At 42.6% G+C, this 19,980-nt stretch overlaps 1 protein-coding gene and 1 pseudogene across 1 annotated transcript in view; both read left to right on the top strand.

The window, feature by feature from the left end:
• Positions 1–19,980, top strand: part of NDRG4 (NDRG family member 4) — a 105,612-nt gene that overhangs the window by 16,449 nt on the left and 69,183 nt on the right. The window lies entirely within an intron of this gene.
• LOC114902962 lies at positions 1,083–18,027 on the top strand (annotated as a pseudogene).

Genomic DNA, 19,980 nt, shown 5'->3' with positions numbered 1-19,980 from the left:
ACAGAGACAGGCTCAGTGAGGTTAAGCAACTGCCCAAGGTCACACAGCAACAAGCGCTGAGCCCAGGGTTGGAACCCTGATCCAGCTGATCCTGAAGGGAGATCTTAGCTGCTCCACTGTACTGTCCAGTAAGCAGCAGAGCCCGGCCAGGAGCCATGGACATCCTCTTCCCACCACACCACTAGGCGTCTTTCTCTTCAGCTTTGGTCCTTCCAACACAGCTTCTCCAGGCATCACCACACCATCACTCCTAAACATCTTCTTTGGGAAAATTGGCCCAAGTTATGCCTATATCACGTAACTGGTATCTGCAATATAAATAGGACTCCTCTTTCTGTTTCAAAACACTGCTCATGTCATTGACAATTCGTGCTCATTCCTGAGATACAAGTTGCTATTTCTGGAAAGTTATTTTGCATGGCATCTTGCCCCAGGGCCCTTGGCCTGCTTAATCTGGTATCTCAATTGGCAGAACACAGTGCAGCCCTCTGGATTTGATTATGTGTCTAAGCTGCAACTTTGGCTGTTCCCAAACCTCCCCTGCCTCCCTCCATCCCCACCCCACCCCCTCGCTCAAAACAAAGTGCCAAGAGGCTGATGGTTGACCTAATGGCAGGGAGGTCTGCAGAAAGAAGAGCCCACAGGGCAAGCCTGGCAGGTTTTCCGGCCTCTTCCAAAGTGGATTTCACTGAGAGCAGAAACTTATCCCATTCCTTCACTTCTCCAGTGATACTCTAGCCTGTGCAAGCGCTGGGCATCGGGTCTACAGTGGGGAGTGGAATGGTCACTCCTCCCTGCCCTTGTGGAGTTTACATTCTCAAGGGGGGTTAGAGCTGATTAACACAAGATCTGTGATATGAATTAAAGGGCGTGTGAAGGGGAACAGCTCAGGGGACCTTCTTTAAACTGGGTTCATAGGAGGCCTCTCTAAGTTAGGATATGCAGTCGGCCAGGTGAAGAGCCCAGAGAAGAACATTCCAGGCAGTGAGGGTAGCAAGTGCCAAGGTCCTGGGGCAGGAAGGAGTGGGGTCTGTGGCTTGGCCTATTCTGAGGAAGGGAAAGCAGGCCTGGGTGGCAGGAGCATGGAGGGCAAGGATGAGAGTGACAGTGAAGTGGGGGAGGGAAGTAGGGGCCAGGCCATCACAAGCAAGAAGCCATACAAATTGCCTGGGAGCCTATGGCTGAAGCGCCATCCCAAGGTTGGCGGAGGGGCTGGAAGGGAGGGCCTCCAGGGGAGTGACATTTAAGCAAAATCTTATAGCAGTGATTCTCAAAGTGTGGTCCCCAGACCAACAGCATAAGCATCACTTATGAATTTGTTAGAAATGCAGGTTCTCAGGCCCCACCCCAGACCTACTGCATCCCCCAGAGCACAAAGGACCAAGCCTGTACCCAGTAGATGCTCTATGTACTGAATAATTGAGTTGCAAGCTGCCCAGCTCCATAATGTGCCCCAGTGTTAAAACGCAGAGTCCTGTGATGGGGGCACACCGCGGCCAGCGGGTCGCACCCACCCGGGCACGGAAGAAGGACAGGGCCCGGCTCACGTGGGTTTGGCTGATTTCAAGGTGCAAAAGTAGAGACAGAAAGTGAGAGAGCGGCATGGACATATATACACTACCAAATGTAAAATAGATAGCTAGTGGGAAGCAGCCACGTAGCACAGGGAGATCAGCTCGGTGCTTTGTGACCACCTAGAGGTGGGATAGGGAGGGTAGGAGGGAGACACAAGAGGGCGGGGATATGGGGATATATGTATACGTATAGCTGATTCACTTTGTTATACAGCAGAAACTAACACACCATTGTAAAGCAATTATACTCCAATAAAGATGTTAAAAAAAAAAAAAGTAGAGACAGAAATGCATCTCTACAGCTCTGCCAAGTGAAACTTCACACTTGGCCTCCCTGTGCCCTGGGGCAGTGCTTAGACTTTTACAAGGTGTGGAAGGAATGAACATTCATTGGAAGACTTTAAACTGGTTTTGAGTTACAAAAATCAGGCCAAAAACAAACAAACAAACAAAAAAAACAAAGGCAAAAACACCAAGTAGAAGAGAAATTACCTAATCTTCAGCCTCAGCTAACTCAAGACCAGCTGCAGAGGGTGTTACCATATTATCTGTTAAGAAAACCCACCTTGGGGCTGGGAACCAGCCTGAGACGTCAACCCCTGGGGGTCCTTTTTAAAAGAAAGTTTTCCGCCTGCGATCAGAACAGAACAGAACAGAACGCTCACTTTTAAAAAGCCGCCTCCTACAGCGCTGCAGAGCCTCAGTCCTGGACACTTTAATCGCCCTGAGAGAGCAGGTTAATGGGCTTTTAATGAAAATAGAACCCAAATGGGCATTGAGTCCTATTTTTTTGCAGCCAGGGGCGCTGCCAGAGTTGCAGTTCCACAGGTGTTAGGGCTGGCTCCCTTTATGCAGTGAGACCCTGCTGAGAATTACCTAAGGGAAGTGGGCTCATGGAGTCAATAATTTGAAAGTCCACAAAAAGCAGTTGGCGAACTCTCTCATCTGTGGCCTGTTCTATCCAGGAAAAGACAGGTCAAATCATGTCCTCAAATCACCACAGGCGTTAAAAGCTTGGGCGTGGCATGTCCGGTACCGGTGTGGCCAGTGAAGTTCATTGGCTGCTCCTCCAGCCAGTTCCAATCTTCAAAAAGTAAATAGGGTGCCGGTTTTCATCTCATTAGTGGTTCTAGGCAGGATCATTTAGTAATGAAGGACTCAGGTCCTGGGCTGAAGCCACCTGGGTTCGAAGCCCACGTTGGCCACTTTAGAGTTGCCCAGCTTGGGGGCAAGTGGGGTACCTCTGCGCCTCACTTTGCTCATCTGTAAAATGGGTGTCATGATTGTACTGGTGTTGTAGGGTCTTGAAAGAACTGATTGGGTGGTCTGTAAAGTGCTTAGAGCCGTGCCACACCCACGGTAAGCCCTAGAATAGTGCTGGCTAGTGGGGGAGATTGGAAATCAAGTAGACATGACGATTTCAGACAAGCATAGGCCCAGGAAGCAGGTACGCAGACTAATGTGATGGAGAAACTGCAAGAGGGCTGGGGGTATAAGGAGTAGGCAGGCTCACAGAGGCAGCGAGAACAGAGGCCCCGGGCAGGAAAGGCCAGGGCGGCTGGAACACAGTGGAAGGGAAGGAAGCGACAAGTGTTTGTAGCTGCTGGTGAGGGCCAGACCCTACAGGCGCTTGGAGATCAGGGCAAAGGTATTATAAAAGCGACAAGGAAACAGAGAAGCAACTGAGCCCAGTTATCTTTTTAAAAGCTCGGAGACCATTCTGGCAGCTGTGCAGGAACAGACCAGGAACAGACAGGTCCGGGAGGGATGGCCTTTGGGAACAGGGAGACCTCTTGGGAGGCTGCTGCGACCGTGCAGGGACAGACGGAGCTGCCTGGACCAGCGAGGGGATGAAAGAAGTGAAGGGAGCAAAGGACGCGGTGACGACAGAATGTGGGGGAGGGAGAGAAGTGCAGGTCCAGACGACGTGCAGGTTTGTGGCCTCGGAACCGTGATGAGAAAGCCCCAGGGAGAAACAGGTTTGGCCAAGATGATATAATCCCACCTGGCCAACAATGTGGCCTCTCCGCCTTTACCCTGGGCGCGCTGTGTGTAGTTTCCCACTGGGCTTTTGTCACTTAATTTCCAAGCTGCTCCAAGATCCTCACGATCGCTGCTCATGCTTAGGGCATAAGAATGTGCAGTAGGTCTGCGCTCCCGTTTACATAACCACCTGCCCCTGCCCGGTGACTGAGCCTGTTTCCAATCCTGACAGTAACCAGGATCGTGGTCCTTCCTGAGACTTCCTGGCAGCTTGGACGTGGAGCCCCTGAGCAGCCCCATGGTGGGGGGAAAGCACTTCGGAGTTTGGAGGCTTTTTTAATCTTAGAACTCTTTCATAGTTTAACTGTGTGTGTTGTATTTGGTTACATAAATAATATGTAAAAGATTCAGACAATCCAGAACAGAACATGAAGTCCCCTTCACCATTACCTCCCCTGCCCATCTCCCAGCGCCTCCCTGCAAGTAACCATCATCAACAAACAGGCGGCTTCCTTCCAGACCCCTTTCAAGGCCTTTACACTCTTACGCTCGTCCTTTATGTATGTTGGACCTTATTATACATCTGTTTTTACCAAATAATACATCTTGTGGGAGAGTCAGAGATCTAGCTACCGTGTTTTCTTTTTTTTAACAGCTGCACAGTTTTTCTAATATGGTGGTATTATATTTTACTGAATATTTTATTTTGTTTATTTTATTTACTCACCTTCTCTGAGGGTTTGGGCTGTTTACTAATTTTCACAATGCTTTCATGAATGTCACTGGACTTATATTCGGGCTCACAGGCAAGAATTTCTGTCCAGCAGATTCCTGGAAATGGAATTGCTGGATCAAAGGGCAGGTACACTTAAAATTTTCATAGCTTCTTCCAAATTATCCTCCCCAAATGTGCCATTTTCTTAAAAAAGAAAAATGCCTTTGGTTACAAAAAGTAATTCATGTTCTTGCAAAACGTGTACAGAATACAAATAAGACCAGAAAAGAAATTTTAACACACTCATAATTCCATCACCCAGGAATAACAGCTATTAACATATAATTTAGTTATTTGAGCTTTTTACTGTATCTCACAAAGATCTTTTCAAGTCATTAAAGCGTCTTCTCTGGTGACTTTCTAGGTTGTTAACGTGGTTTAGGGACAAGACGAGGAAATCTTGTGTGGAAGGAGGGAAACTAAAAAGAAATTTTTTTTTTTTTTTTTTTTTGCGGTACGCGGGCCTCTCACTGTTGTGGCCTCTCCCGCTGCGGAGCACAGGCTCCGGACGCGCAGGCTCAGCGGCCATGGCTCACGGGCCCAGCCGCTCTGCGGCATGTGGGATCTTCCCGGACCGGGGCACGAACCTGTGTCCCCTGCATCGGCAGGCAGACTCTCAACCACTGCGCCACCAGGGAAGCCCTAAAAAGAAATTTTTTAAAGACTGTGCTAAACAGTTGATAACCCATGTGCAGGATACGTTCACCTGAACTACGTATGTAGAAGAATTATTCTACAACGCTAGTTCTTGGATGTCTCTGAGAATCTGATAAAGCTGCCTCCTTCCCAGCAATGTGTATGATCACACAATTTACATATAATTTCAGGGGTTCATGTCCCTTGTCCCCCCCCACCAGAAAAAATTCATTGTCTACAGCATCATTTTAAATGGTTGCATGGAATGCCTCAGGGTGGCTGAAGTACAGCTCATGTAACCCATAGGGTGTTAAGAATATGGACTCGAGGCAGACACACCCCATCAAATCCTGGCTCGACTGCGTGCTCTTCAGTCCCTCTGCCTGTTCCCTCACTTGTAAAATCCAGACAATAATAGGTGGGTTATAGGGTGGTCGGGAGTTTAAAGCGTTCATGTGCGTAGAATGTTTAAAACAGGGTCTGGCACATGGTAAGTGCTAATTAAATGTCAGCTCTTATTATTTCCAGTGTTTAGCTTTTATAACATTTCTAACTCTATTTTTGCACACTTCTGTGATGACGTCCCAGGGATAAATTCCTAGATGTTGAATAGCTGCGTGTAAGCATTAGCGTATTTATAAGATTTTGGATACATAATGCAAAACTCCTCTATAAGGATTCAGATTCAATCATTATCTAGGACTGAGTTTCCAGTGGTGAACAGATGGATGAAAATCCATGCCTTGGTGGAGTTTACATCAGAAAAGGGGTAGACCGTGAACAAAATAACAATGTGACCTATTAGAAGGTGACAAGTGCTGTGGAGAGAAATGAAGCAGGGCTGGGGTGGGAGGGCTGGGATGGGGTGGCGGTTGAGGTTCTGAAGGGACCTGAAGGAGGCAGGGAAACGGGAGGACCATGTTCCAGGCCGACGGGACAGGTATGAGGGCTTGGGGGCAGGGACGTGCAGGGTGTGCCTGAGGGGAATCCAGGAGGAGAGGAGGACAGAGCCGGAAGGTGGCAGGGACACTTCACGGAGGGCCCGCAGGCTGAATCAAATTACACTTTGGGAGCAGTTTTAATTCTGTCCAACGATCAGTCTAGGAAGGATGAAGTAGGTGTTCAAGGGGACAATTGGAATGAACTGAAATTATGTCTTCCTTGTTTCAGTCTATGCTTAAGGGCACTAAAAGGAAAAGACAGCTCTCAACGTTTCTCCAAGAAAATCAGAGGTTCCTTGTTTTCTGAGTAAAACATGTGAATGTCTCGCCTACTCAAGTCCAGTCTTTTTTCTTTTTTTTCTTCCTAGAACAGTAAGAACCAAGAACAAAATGAAAGACACAAGCTTGTTTTGTTTGTTCCTGGGCTGTGTTCCCGGGACAGCCTGTTTGCCAGGTGTGTGATTCTCAGATGATGTTTATCAAGGGAACTTAGGTCTACAAGTCTGAAATAACATTGCCTGGGGTCGAGGGTCCCTGGGCCCCATGCCTCACCCCCTCCTGTCTTCCCTTCACCCCGCGGCCACAAAGCATCAGTCCCAGAGATGCGTGCAGGGGGCAGAAAGGCCAGCTCAAAGGTTGCAGTTCAGGGCAAATAAGTAGCAAACCACAAGTTCATCTTGGGGACACCATGGCGGAGATAAGTGACCTGGAATTTCTACCCACTTCCTCCAACTGCAGAACCTCTGCTTCAAATAAACCAGGAAGTTCTGGGGGCTTGGGAAGGACCAGACTTTGAGCTGAAATGGTTAGAAATGAGGGGAGACGAATGGGTGTGGAAGTGAGGCTGGTGGGTGTGGGTGTTGCCATATGGGGTCAAAGCTGAGCCCTGACAGGACGCTTGCCCCTCCTGTTTGGGTGTCATCTACAACTTTACAGGCGCTCCCATCGGTGACTCAGCTGGTCGACAATATGTCATTGATCGCCTACCGCGTACACTAGGCACAGGGCCGGTGCCACAGGAGAGGTTATAAAGAATCGTACCCGGAGGAGCTGCCAGTTCCCGCCGGGGAGGGAGGGACACTTTGCTCCACTTGTTGGCTAAGTGCCCCGCAAGCCTTGCCTGCTCCAAGTTAACACCAATCAGCTGGATGTTTCTTTGTCTCCACTCTCTCCCTTCCCTCCCTTCTTTCTGTTTTGCAGGTGGTACAGTTTTGTCATTATGAGATGGGGTTAGACATAATAGATAACTTCTCCAAATAACGGTACCTCAGTTTAAATTTTTAGCCAACTTCAAGCAAGTTTAAATGCTCATTGAAAAAGTAAAACTATATAAAAACAACCAAAGAAGAAGGGCAAACCTTCACCGCTTTTACTTCCTGCTCTTCCTCTCCCGAGATACCCGCTGTTAACATATCAGTATTTATTTTCCAGCTTAGACCCTTTTTTCCCTGTACACACCTATTTCTGCATACAGTTTTTATACAGAAAGAGAGTATAAACTCTTGTTTAATTCACTTCTGTACTTCCAGCTTCAGGAACATGATAGACACTGAAAATATTTGTTGAACAAATGAATTGAGAATTTCTGAAATTTGACCGTCTCATTTAAAAATGCACCATGGACGGCCTTCCATGTCATCCAGCTCATTCTTTCTATGGCTGCGTAGTATTCTATAGAATGTCTGCACGGTTGTTCAACCACAACCCTATTGTCAGACATGGGCTTACCCCTGCCTTCAGTATTGAAGCCCTTGCGCCTACCTCCTCCCACACTCACGTGAGTATTTCTCTAGGCAACTGCGGTAAACAGAGTAATGGCTTCCCAAAGATGCTGGCGTCCTAGTCCTCAGAGCCTGTGAATTTGTTTCCTTCCATGGCAAAAGGACTTGCAGGTGTGATTAAGCTGAGGCTCTCGAGACAGAGAAAGCCTTCTGGATTATCAGGTGTGTCCAATATAAGGCACCTTATAAGAAGGAGGCAGGAGGCTCATGGTCCGGAGGGGAGATGCGCGGAGGAAGTCGGGGGAAAGCAGGAGCTGTGCTGACAGAGCAGAGGTGGGGGTGACGCCATTGCTGGAAGGCGCCATAAGCCAAAGAACGCGGACAGCCTCCAGGAGCTGGAAAAGGCAAAGAAATGGACTCTCCTCTAGAGCCTCCAGAAGGAATGCAGCCCTGCCGGCCCATTTTGGACTTCTGACCTCCAGAACTGTGAGATAATCAATTTTGGGGTTTTTTTCCAATTTTTTTATAGTGATAAAAATTTTATAGTGATAAAGTTTACTGTATTAACCATTTTTAAGTATACCGTTCAGTGGCATTAAATACATGCATAATGTTTCATCAACACCATCCATCTCCATAACTTTTCATCTTGTAAAACAAATTCTGTACTTATTAAACAATCACTCGCCATTGCCCCCTCCCCTCTGCCCCGGCAACCAACCTTCTACTTTCTGTCTCTGATTTGGACCACTCTAAATGTCTCATATAGTGGAATCATATGGTATTTGTCTTTTTGTGGCTGGCATATTTTACTTAGTATAATGTTCTTAAGATTCATCCATATTGTAGCATATGTCAGAATTTCCTTCTTTTTAAAGGCTGAATAATACCTCATTTTATGGTGGTGGATTTCTAGGCAGAACTGAGACAGTCATTCTTAGCTGAGATGCCAAGAGGTGGTTAAAACAGTATGAGAACATCAAGGTAGCTGATTCCAAGCAGAGAAAACAGCTGACAGTGTAGCGATGTATTTGAATCTGCTGTAATTAAGATTTTCCACAGGCTGTGGGGTGGGTGAGAGACCTCGTTGACAATTTTATCAAACTTGTGATGTTTAAATTCAACAAAACGTTTACATAACAGATTTCAGAAGGAAATTAAATCTGTTTTTGTTTCACTTTTCTATTTTTTAAAAATATAAATGGGCTAAATGAAAGCTGATTTGATTAGATGTAGAATACTAAAGTGTGTAAATATTTTGGGGTCTAAAGCCCGTGGAGACACAAACAGGTGTGAGAAGTTCCATGCTCTTAATGATCAAAAATGGGTGTGTAAAATCCTAGAGAAGCTTTAATTAAACAGTTCAAAAAAGGTAGCTCCTTTCTACAGGTGTTTTGCAGATTTTGTTAGTTGTAGATTCTTTTTTGCTGTGTTGTAAAACAAAAAACAAAACTAACTTTTAAACCAGAAAATTGTTTACCCATTCATCTGTCAATGACCACTTGGGTTACTTGTACGTTTTAGCCATTGTCAGTAATGCTGCTATAAGCATTGGAGTACTAATACCTCTTTAAGATCCTGCTCTCAGCTCTTTTGGGTATGTATCCAGAAGTGGAATTCCTGGATCATATGGTAATTCTAAAATTTTTTGAGGAACCTTCATACTGTTTTCAACAGCAGCTGTATCAGGTTTCTTTTTTTTTAAATTTATTTTATTTTTGGCTGCGTTGGGTCTTCATTGCTGCACTCAGGCTTTCTCTAGTTGCGGTGAGCAGGGGCTATTCTTCCTTGCAGCGCATGGGCTTCTCATTGCGGTGGCTTCTGTTCTGGAGCACGGGCACTAGGCATGGGGGCTTCAGTAGTTGTGGCATGATGGTTCAGCAGTTGTGGCTCATGGGCTCTAGAGCGTAGGCTCAGTAGTTGTGGTGCACGGGCTTAGTTGTTCCGTGGCATGTGGGATCTTCCCAGACCAGGGCTCGAACCCTTGTCCCCTGCACTGGCAGGCGAATTCTTAACCACTGTGCCACCAGGGAAGTCCCTGTACCAGTTTTTAATATTCGCATCAGCAGTGCTCAAGGGTTCCAATTTCTCCACATCCTCACCAACACTTGTTTTCTGTTTTTTTTTTTGTTGTATGTTTGTTTGTTTGTTTTTAGTAGTAGCCATTCTAATGTGTGTGAGGTGATATATCATTGTAGTTTTGATTAGCATTTCCCTAATGATTAGTGATACCGAGCATCTTTTCATGTGCTTATTGGCCATGCATATATCCTCTTTGGAGAAATATTTATTCAAGTTCCTTTGCCCATTTTTTTTAATTTTTAAAATTTTTATAAAATTTTAAAAGTTACACTAGATTTGTTGTTATTACAAAATATTGGCTATATTCCCTGTGTTGTACAATCCATACCTGTAGCCTATCTTACACCCAATACTTTGTACCTCCCACTCGCCCACCCCTATATTGCCACTTCCCTCTTCTCTCTCCCCATTGGTAAACCACTGGTTTGTTGTATTTTTTAAGATTCCACATATAAGTGATATCATACAGTGTTTGTCTTTCTAACTTATTTCACTTATCATAATGCCCTCCAACTCCATCCATGTTGCTGCAAATGGCAAAATTTCGTTCTTTTTTATGGTTGAGTAATATTTCATTGTGTGTGTGTGTGTGTGTGTGTGTGTGTGTGTATATATCACATCTTCTTTATCCATTCATCTGTTGATGGACACTTAGGTTGCTTCCATATCTTGGCAATTGTAAATAATGCTGCTGTGAACATTGGGGTGCATGTATCTTTCCGAATTAGTGTTTTTGGTTTCTTTTTTTTATATATATACCCGGGAGTGGAATTGCTGGGTCATATGGTAGTTCTATTTTTAGTTTTGTGAGAAACCGCCATACTGTCTTCCATAGTGGCTGCACCAATTTACATTCCCTCCAACAGTGTACAGGGGTTCCCTTTTCTCCACATCCTTGCCAACATTTATAGTTTATGTTCTTTTTAATGATAGCCATCCTGACAGGTGTGAGGTGATAACTCATTGTGGTTTTGATTTGCATTTCCCTGATGATTAGTGATGTTGAGCATCTTTTCATGGGCCTGTTGGTCATATGCATTCCTCTTTGGAAAAATGTCTATTCAGTTCTTCTGTGCATTTTTAAATTGGGTTGTTTGTTTTATCAATGTTGAGTTGTATGAGCTGTTTATATATATGATATTAATCCTTTATCAGACATATAATTTGCAAATATTTTCTCCCATTCAGTAGGTTGTCTTGTGGGGTTTTTTGTTGTTGTTTTTTTTTTTTTTTTGCGGTACGCGGGCCTCTCACTGTTGTGGCCTCTCCCGTTGCGGAGCACAGGCTCCGGACACGCGGGCTCAGCGGCCATGGCTCACGGGCCCAGCTGCTCCGCATCATGTGGGATCTTCCCAGACCGGGGCACGAACCCGTGTCCCCTGCATCGGCAGGCAGACTGTCAACCACTGCACCACCAGGGAAGCCCCAGGTTGTCTTGTTTTGTTGATGGTTTCCTTTGCTGTGCAAAAGCTTTTAAGTTGAATTAGGTCCCATTTGTTTATTTTTGCTTTTTACTTTAAACCCTTATATATATGATTAGCAAATATTTTCTTCCATTCTGCAGGTTACCTTTTTACCCTGTTGATATTATCTTTTGATGCACGAAATTTTTAATATTCATGAAGTCCAATCTATCTTTTCTGTTTTGTTGCCTATACCTTTGGTGTCATGTTCAAGACATCATTGCCAAATTCAGTGTCATGAAGCTTTTTTCCTGTTTTCTTCTATGGGTTGTATAGTTTTCAGTCTTACATTTAGGTCCTGATCCATTTTGAGTTAATTTTTATACTTGGCACTAGGTAAGGGTCCAGCTTCATTCTTTTGTGTGTGGATATCCAGTTTTCCCAGCACTATTTTTTTTTTTTTTTTTCCGGTACGCTGGCCTCTCACTGTTGTGGCCTCTCCCATTGCAGAGCACAGGCTCTGGACGTGCAGGCTCAGTGGCCATGGCTCACAGGCCTAGCCGCTCCGCTGCATGTGGAATCTTCCCGGACCGGGGCACGAACCCGTGTCCCCTGCATCGGCAGGCGGGCTCTCAACCACTGTGCCACCAGGGAAGCCCTCTCAGCACTATTTTTAAAAAGATTGTTGTTCCCCCATTGAATGGTCTTGGCACCCTTGTCAAAAATCACCTGACCATATATATGAAGGTTTATTTCTAGGCTCCCTATTTTATTTAATCAGTCTATCTTTCTGTCTTTATGCCAGTACCACACTGTTTCTAATACCATAGCTTTGTAGTAAGTTGAAATCAGGAAGTGTGAGTACCCCAGCTTTGTTCTCCTTTTTCAAGATTGTTTTGGCTATATGGGGAGCCCTTGAGATCCCATATGAATTTTAAAATGAGATTTTCTATTTTAAAATCCCAATGATGTTTTTTGAAGGTAGAGATTGCATCGAATCTGTAGATAACATTGGGTAGTATTGATATCTTAACAATATTAAGTATTCCAGTCCATGAACATCAGATGTGTTTCCATTTATTTATGTCTCCTTTAATTTCTTTCAGCAATGTTTGTAGTTTTCATTGTACAAGTCTTTCACCTCCTTGGTTAAGTTAATTCCTAGGTATTTTATTTTTGATGCTATTATAAATGGAATTTTTATAATTTCCTTATCAGATTGTTCATTGTTAGTGTATAGAAATGCAACTGGTTTTTGTGTGTTGACTTTGTATCCTGCTATGTTGCTGAATTCATTTATTAGCTCTAATAGTTTTGGTTTTGTGTTGTGGAGTCTTTAGGGTTTTCTACATAGAAGAGCATATCATCTGCAGAGATCATTTTACTTTTCCATTTTTGATGCCCTGTATTTCTTTTTCTTGCCTAATACTTCTGGCTAGAACTTCCAGTACTATGTTGATTAGTACTTCCAGTACTATGCCCAAAAGTGGGCATCCTTGTCTTGGTCTTGCTCTTAGAGGAAAAGCCTTCAGTATTTCACCATTGAGCATGATGTTTGTTGTGGGTTTTTCCACACATACGGCTTTTATTATGTTGAAGTACTTTCCTTCTTTTCCTAGTTTGAGTGTTTTTCTTACCATGAAAAGGTGTTGAATTTTGTCAAATTCTTTAGCAGCAATTTAGATGATCATATTTTTTTTCCCCTTCACTCTGTTAATGTGGTGTATTACATTGATCAATTTTATGTTGAACTATCCTTGCATTCCATGAATAAATCCCACTTGGTCAGGGTGTATAATCCTTTTAATATGCTGCTGAATTCAGTTTTCTAGAATTTTGTTGAGGATTTTCCCATCAATGTTCATAAAGGAAATTGGTGTGGTAGTTTTTTGTTTTGAGTTTTCTTGTTTATTTGCTTGTAGTGACTTTGAATTCAGCATCAGAGTAATGCTGGCCTCATAGAATGACTTATGAAGTGTTCCCGCCTTGATTTTTTGGAAAAGTTTGAGGAGGATTGATATTAGCTTTTTTTAAAAGTTTGGTAGAATTCACCAGTGAAGCCATCAGATCTGGGGCTTTTCTTTGTTGGGAGATTTTTGATTACTAGTTCAGTTTCCTTACTAGTTACAGGTCTATTCAGATTTTCTATTTCTTCATGACTTAGTATTGGTAGGTTTTATGTTTCTAGGAGTTTGTCCATTTCATCTAGGTCATCCTGTTTGTTGGCATATAGTTGTTCATAGTATTCTTATCCTCTTTATTTCTGTAGAAATGATAGTAATGTCCCCACTTTCCTTTCTGATTTTAGTAATTTGAGTCCTTTTTTTCAGTTCATCTAAGGTTTTGTCAATTTTGTTGACCTTTTCAAAGAATCAGCTTTTAATTCCATTGATTTTTGTCTACTTTCCTATTCTCTAATCTTTTTTTAAAAAATTTTATTTATTTATTTTTGGCTGCGTTGGGTCTTCATTGCTGTGCGCAGGCTTTTGCTAGTTGCCGCAAGCGGGGGCTACTCTTTGTTGCGGTGCGCGGGCTTCTCATTGTGGCGGCCTCTCTTGTTGCAGAGCACAGGCTCTAGGCGCGTGGGCTTCAGTAGTTGTGGCGCATGGGCTTAGTTGCTCTGCGGCATGTGGGATCTTCCCAGACCAGGGCTCAAACTAGTGTCTCCTGCATTGGCAGTCAGATTCTTAACCACTGCGCCACCAGGGAAGTCCCCTATTCTCTAATCTTTATTTCCTTCCTTCTGCTAGTTTTGGGTTTAGTTTGTTCTTTTTCAAGTTCCTCAACTTGTAAAGTTATGTTCTTAATTTGAGATCTGTTTTTTTTAATGTGTTTATAGCTGTGCATTTTCCCCTTAGGACTGCTTTTGCTACATTATAGTTTTGGTATGTTGCATTTTTGTTTTCATTAAAACTAAGGAGTTTCTAATTCATCTTGTGATTTCTTCTTTGATCCATTGGTTGTTTTAGAGTGTGTTGTTAAATTTCAATATATTTGTGGATTTTCCAGTTTGCCTTCTGTCACTGATTTCTCACTTTATCTCATTGTGGTCAGAGAAAATATGATAGTTATCTTTTTAAATCTATTGACACTTAATTTTTGTGGCCTAACATATGGTCTAACCTGGAAAATATCCCCGTGCACATAAGAAGAATGTATATGCTTTTGGTGGTGGGTAGAGTGTGCAGTGTCTGTTATATATAGTTGGTTTGTTGTATCTATTTTCTTCTGTCTGCTTGCTCTATCCATTATTTCTCTCTTTAATTCTGTCAATTTTTGCTTTATTTATTCAGTTGTATGTCATTAGAAATGTAAGTGTTTATAATGTTACAGCAAGAGGATACATCACATTTCTATTAGTATATAATGTCCTACTTTGTCTCTTGTAAACTTTTTGATTTAAAATCTGTGTTGTCCAGTGTTAGTACAGCCACCCCTGCTCTCTTTCGGTTACTGTTTGCATGGAATATCTTTTTCCATTCTTTCACTTTTGATCTGTTTGTGCCTTTTGATCTAAAGTGAGTCTCTTGTGGATAGCATATAGTTGGACTGTGTTTTTATAACCATTTTGCCAGTCTGTCTTTTGGGGAGTTTAATCCATTTACATTTAAGAGTAATTATTGGGAAGGAGAGACTTCTGTCATCTTATTTGTTTTCTATACATTTTACGGCTTTGTTTCTCACTCCCTGTATTACAGTACTGTCTTCCTTAGTGTTTAGTTGACTTTTTTTTTTTTGGTAGTGAAATGTTTAAATTCCTTTCTCATTCCTTTTTGTTTATATTCCATAGCTATTTTCTTTGTGGGTACCATGGGGATTACATTTAACATACCAAAGTTATAACACTCTTATTTAAATTTATACCAGCTTAACTTCAATAATATACAAGAACTCTGCTCCTTTACAGCTCCATCCCCACCCCTTGCTGTTGTTATCACAGAATTACACCTTTATACATTGTGTGCCCCAGAATAATGTAAACTAATAATGATTTTTAATGCATTAGTCTCAAGTCATTTAGAAAACAAAGTAGAATTATAAGGCATTGTTACAATAATGTTAGCTTTTATAATTACTTGTTTATGTACCTTTATTGGGATCTTTGTTTCTTCATATGGTTTTGAGTTGAATCTTTCTCTTTCTGTTTCTCAGTCTTGATTATTTCCATTGTCCTATCTTCAAGTTCACTGATTCTTATGCCTGTTCAAATTTGCCTTTGAATCCCTCTAGTTAATTTTTCATTTCAATTATTATACTTTTGAGCTCCAGAATTTCTTTTTGGCTTCTTTTTAGGTTTTATGTCTCATGATTGATGTTTCCATTTTTGTTCATACATTTTCCTGACTTCTTCCAAATCTTCCTTAATCTTTGAGCATCTTTAAGACAGTTGTTTTAAAAGTTGTTTTGTCTGCTGTATTTGCCATCAAGTCTTTTTCAGGGATAGTTCCTGTTGGTTTTATTTATTTTTTCTTTGAATGGGCCATACTTTTCTGTTTATTTGTATGCCTTATGATTTTTTTGGAAAAAATTTGAATATTTGGATTTAATAATGTGGTAATTATGGAGACCAGATTCTCCCTCTTACCCAGAGTTTGCTGTTTTTTGTTACTGCTTTGTTTAACAGCGTTTTTTTGTTTGTTTGCTTCCCATTGCTATAGGCTTTCTATGTGACAAGGATCAGCTGAGGTATAGTTTAAAGTCTTGGGTCTTTTCAGAGCCTTCCCTTGGGCATGCACGATCACTTGCTAACTTCCCCCATATATGCAGTTGTTTTGCATGTCTGATGGTTAATTTTGTGTCAGTTTGCCTGGGCTAAGGAATGCCCAGATAGCTGGTAAAAAATTATTTCTGGGTATGTTTGTGAGGGTGTTTTCAGAAGAGATTAGCAAAGAGATTAGAAGACAATCAGTACACTGAGTGAAAAAGATCTGCCTTCACCAACGTGGGCAGGCCTCATCCCATGCATCAAGGGTCTGAATAGAACAAAAAAGGCGGAGGAAGGGCAAATTATCTCCCTCTTTTTAAGCTGGGAGGTCCATCTTCTGCTGCCCTCAGAGATATCAGAGCTCCTGTTTCTTGCACTAGCAGCTCCTCACCCCCTGGTTCACAGGCCTTCAGCATTTTACTGAATTATGCCCATGGCCTTCCTGCTTCTCCAGACTGCAGATCATGTGACTTCTCAGCCTCTGTAACATGAGCTGACTCCTATAATAAATTTCATATAGATATACATAGAGAGGGAGATATCCATATAGAGATATCAATCTACATATATCATATTGGTTCCGTTTCTCTGGAGAACCCTAATACAGTATCCTTGTCTTTAATGTTTGGCTCTAAAAAGGAGGAAAAAGAGAAAAATGAAGAGGGCAGTAAAGGGCACCCGCCCTTTAAATCCCCTGGAAGTCACTTCAGCTGGAGGTGGAGGGGCAGCAACAATCTAGTCAGAAGCAGCAATGGGAAGTCGGAGTGTAGATCGCCAACATTTGCAGCACAGGGTCCTCTTGCCCAACCGGGCTCCCACAAGCTGTATGCAAACAGCTGCCCACCGTGGGAATGGGGGATGGGTAACTGCTATGCTCAGAGCTGAAACTGACCAAAACGAAGCACAGTTTACCTGTCCAAGCCTTCCCCTGGAAGTTGCAATCCTTCAGTAGACTCCAGAGTTCCAAAATACTTAACATGAGACAGATTCTGCCAGTACAATTGTTGTCTGGGGGGCGGGGGGAGATAGATTCCTGATGCTTCCCATCCAACTATCTTTCCAGATTCCTTTCAATCTGTGTTCTTTGAAACCACCTAGTTCATAGTAATTTGTTATAGCAGCAGTAGAAAACTAATTCAGCAAGAGACCTAGAACTTTCTAGTTCAAAGTATAAACTCATTTTCTCAATTCATTTATTGTCTCTCATATAGACATGGTAGCCATCCTGGTCACTGCCCTCCTGACAATTCCCAATGTGCCCATGTTCCTCTCAAAATGTCAGTCCCAGAATGACCCACTGCTCTAGACCCTGCCCACTGGTACAGAGTAAGCATTTTGTTCGATTTGATCAGCGTGTCTGGGAATCTAGCATTAAGCTGTGCTCATTAAGCTAGAAATGAACTGAACACCTAAATCTACCTCAGTCCCATCTCTTCTGTCCTGTTCTTGTGTCATTGGTTTGTTTTGACCTTGGGGCAGGACTTTATCCTTTCTAAACTTCATGTTGTCTAAACAGTGAAATAATAGCATCTCCAGCATCAAGCTAGACTAGTTGTTTGTTGCCATTTCAATTCCTTGTGCTTTCGGAGAATAGAAAGAGCAGGTAGATTTGGCCCCTTAACCTGGGAGGAAGCTAATAGAGACATTATAAATAGAGTAGGTAAAAGCCACCACGTCAAAACTGGCTCAGCTTCAGGGCTTTACATGCCTAAGATGTTGGGGGTGGGCTCCCAATCCGGTTCCATCCGGTTCTCCCCCCCCCCCCCCGCCGCCGCGGGTCCCCCCAGCTCGGCTGGCGAGAGGAGCGGCAGCGGCCAGGCAGCCCGGCTTCGAGAAGGCTCTCGGTGCGCCGCGGCCCGCAGGCACCGGGCACGCGCCCGCCCCGCCGCCGCGATGCCAAGTGGAAGGTCAGCTCCGCCGAGGGGGCGGCGAAAGAGGAGCCCAAGAGGAGATGGGCGAGGTTGTCCGCTAAACCGCCTCCTGCAAAAGTGGAAACGAAGCCAAAAAAAGGCGGCAGGAAAGGATAAATCTTCAGACAAAAAAGTGCAAACAAAAGGAAAAAGGGGAGCAAAGGGAAAACAGGCTGAAGTGACTAACCAAGAGACTAAAGAAGACTTAGCTGCAGAAGATGGAGAAACTAAAAACGAGGAGAGCCCAGCTTCTAATGAAGCAGGAGAGAAAGAAGCCAAATCTGATTAATATCACACACCTGGTCCTATCAGTGGTCCCTGTCTCCTTTCTTGTACAATCCAGAGGAATATCAACTATTTCGTAAATGCAAGATTTTTAGTAGCTCTAGAAACATAAAAAGGAGGGAATCCCACCTCATCCCAGTTTTTAAGTGTAAATGCTTTTTTTAAGAGGTGAAATCATTTGGTGGTTGTTTATTTTTTGGTACAACCAGAAAATAGTGGGATATTGAATATGCGAGGCTTTGTCTTGGTTGTCAGCTTAACATTCCACAGATGGAGGGTAGCTTTTATAGCCTATAATGCAAAGCATACTAAATGGCAGTTTGGAGTCAGTTGTGCATTTAATGTCTTAAACCCTTTACATTACTTCTCTTCCCATGTTACTTTTGGTAGAATTGTTTCCTAAAGCAAACCACTCACCCCTTGATCTTGGCTCTCCTGGGTAGAGTTTTGTGCACTCTGTAACATCTTTGGTCGGTGGTAGTCCAGTTCTCGTAACTGTTAATGTGCTGTGAACGACTGACAATTTGAGTATGTAGTGTATATGATATTGTGAATTAGTGGGACTTATGATGTAACAGCCTATCAATATTTGAAGATATTGGTACTTGATATCCTGTGAAGGAAATTTTGCCTTCAAATTTTAAGCTGGAAAGTCCCTGGAATAACTGTTCAGAAAAGAATCACAGCTACATGACTTTTTAGATTTTTGGTATGTATGTTGAGAATTGTGTACAAATTGAAATGTGTGTGTACTGATCCTCAAAACAATCAGTAAAATCTCAATTATGAAAAAAAATGCCTAAGATATGATTTATAGGGGAAAACTTCACCAAAGAGCCCAGCTCAAAGCAGGGACTGAATTTTTTTTTTTTTTTTTTTGTCGTATATGGCCTTTATTATGTTGAAGTAGGTTCCCTCTGTGCCCACCTTCTGGAGAGTTTTTATATAAATGGTGTTGAATTTTGTCAAAAGCTTTTTCTGCATCTATTGAGGTGATCATATGGTTTTTATTCTTCAATCTGTTAATAAGGTGTATCACATTGATTGATTTGCGTATATTGAAGAATCCTTGCATTCCTGGGATAAACCCCACTTGATCATGGTGTATGATCCTTTTAATGTGCTGTTGGATTCTGTTTGCTAGTATTTTGTTGAGGATTTTTGCATCTATATTCATCAGTGATATTGGTCTGTAATTTTCTTTTTTTGTAGTAGCTTTGTCTGGTTTTGGTATCGGGGTGATGGTGGCCTCATAGAATGAGTTTGGGAGTGTTCCTCCTCTGCAATTTTTTGGAAGAGTTTGAGAAGGATGGGTGTTAGCTCTTCTCTAAATGTTTGATAGAATTCACCTGTGAAGCCATCTGGTCCTGGACTTTTGTTTGTTGGAAGATTTTTAATCACAGTTTCAATTTCAGTGCTTGTGATTGGCCTGTTCATATTTTCTGTTTCTTCCTAGTTCAGTCTTGGAAGGTTATACCTTTCTAAGAATTTGTCCATGTCTTCCAGGTTGTCCATTTTATTGGCATAGAGTTGCTTGTAGTAGTCTCTTAGGATGCTTTGTATTTCTGCAGTGTCTGTTGTAACTTCTCCTTTTTCATTTCTAATTTTATTGATTTGAGTCCTCTCCCTCTTTTTCTTGATGAGTCTGGCTAATGGTTTATCAATTTTGTTTATCTTCTCAAAGAACCAGCTTTTAGTTTTATTGATCTTTGCTATTGTTTTCTTTGTTTCTATTCCATTTATTTCTGCTCTGATCTTTATGATTTCTTTCCTTCTGCTAACTTTGGGTTTTGTTTTTCTTTCTCTAGTTCCTTTAGGTGTACGGTTAGATTGTTTATTTGAGATTTTTGTTTCTTGAGGTAGGCTCGTATAGCTATAAACTTCCCTCTTAGAACTGCTTTGGTGCATCCCATAGGTTTTGGATCGTCATGTTTTCATTGTCATTTGTCTCTAGGTATTTTTTGA

This window comes from Monodon monoceros, unplaced genomic scaffold (genome assembly GCF_005190385.1).
Source record: "Monodon monoceros isolate NGI ecotype Baffin Bay Population unplaced genomic scaffold, NGI_Narwhal_1 Super_Scaffold_10, whole genome shotgun sequence".
Classification (NCBI taxonomy): domain Eukaryota; kingdom Metazoa; phylum Chordata; class Mammalia; order Artiodactyla; family Monodontidae; genus Monodon; species Monodon monoceros.
The sequence above is the reverse complement of the archived record's forward strand: the minus strand, read 5'-3'. Positions and strand labels throughout refer to the sequence as shown.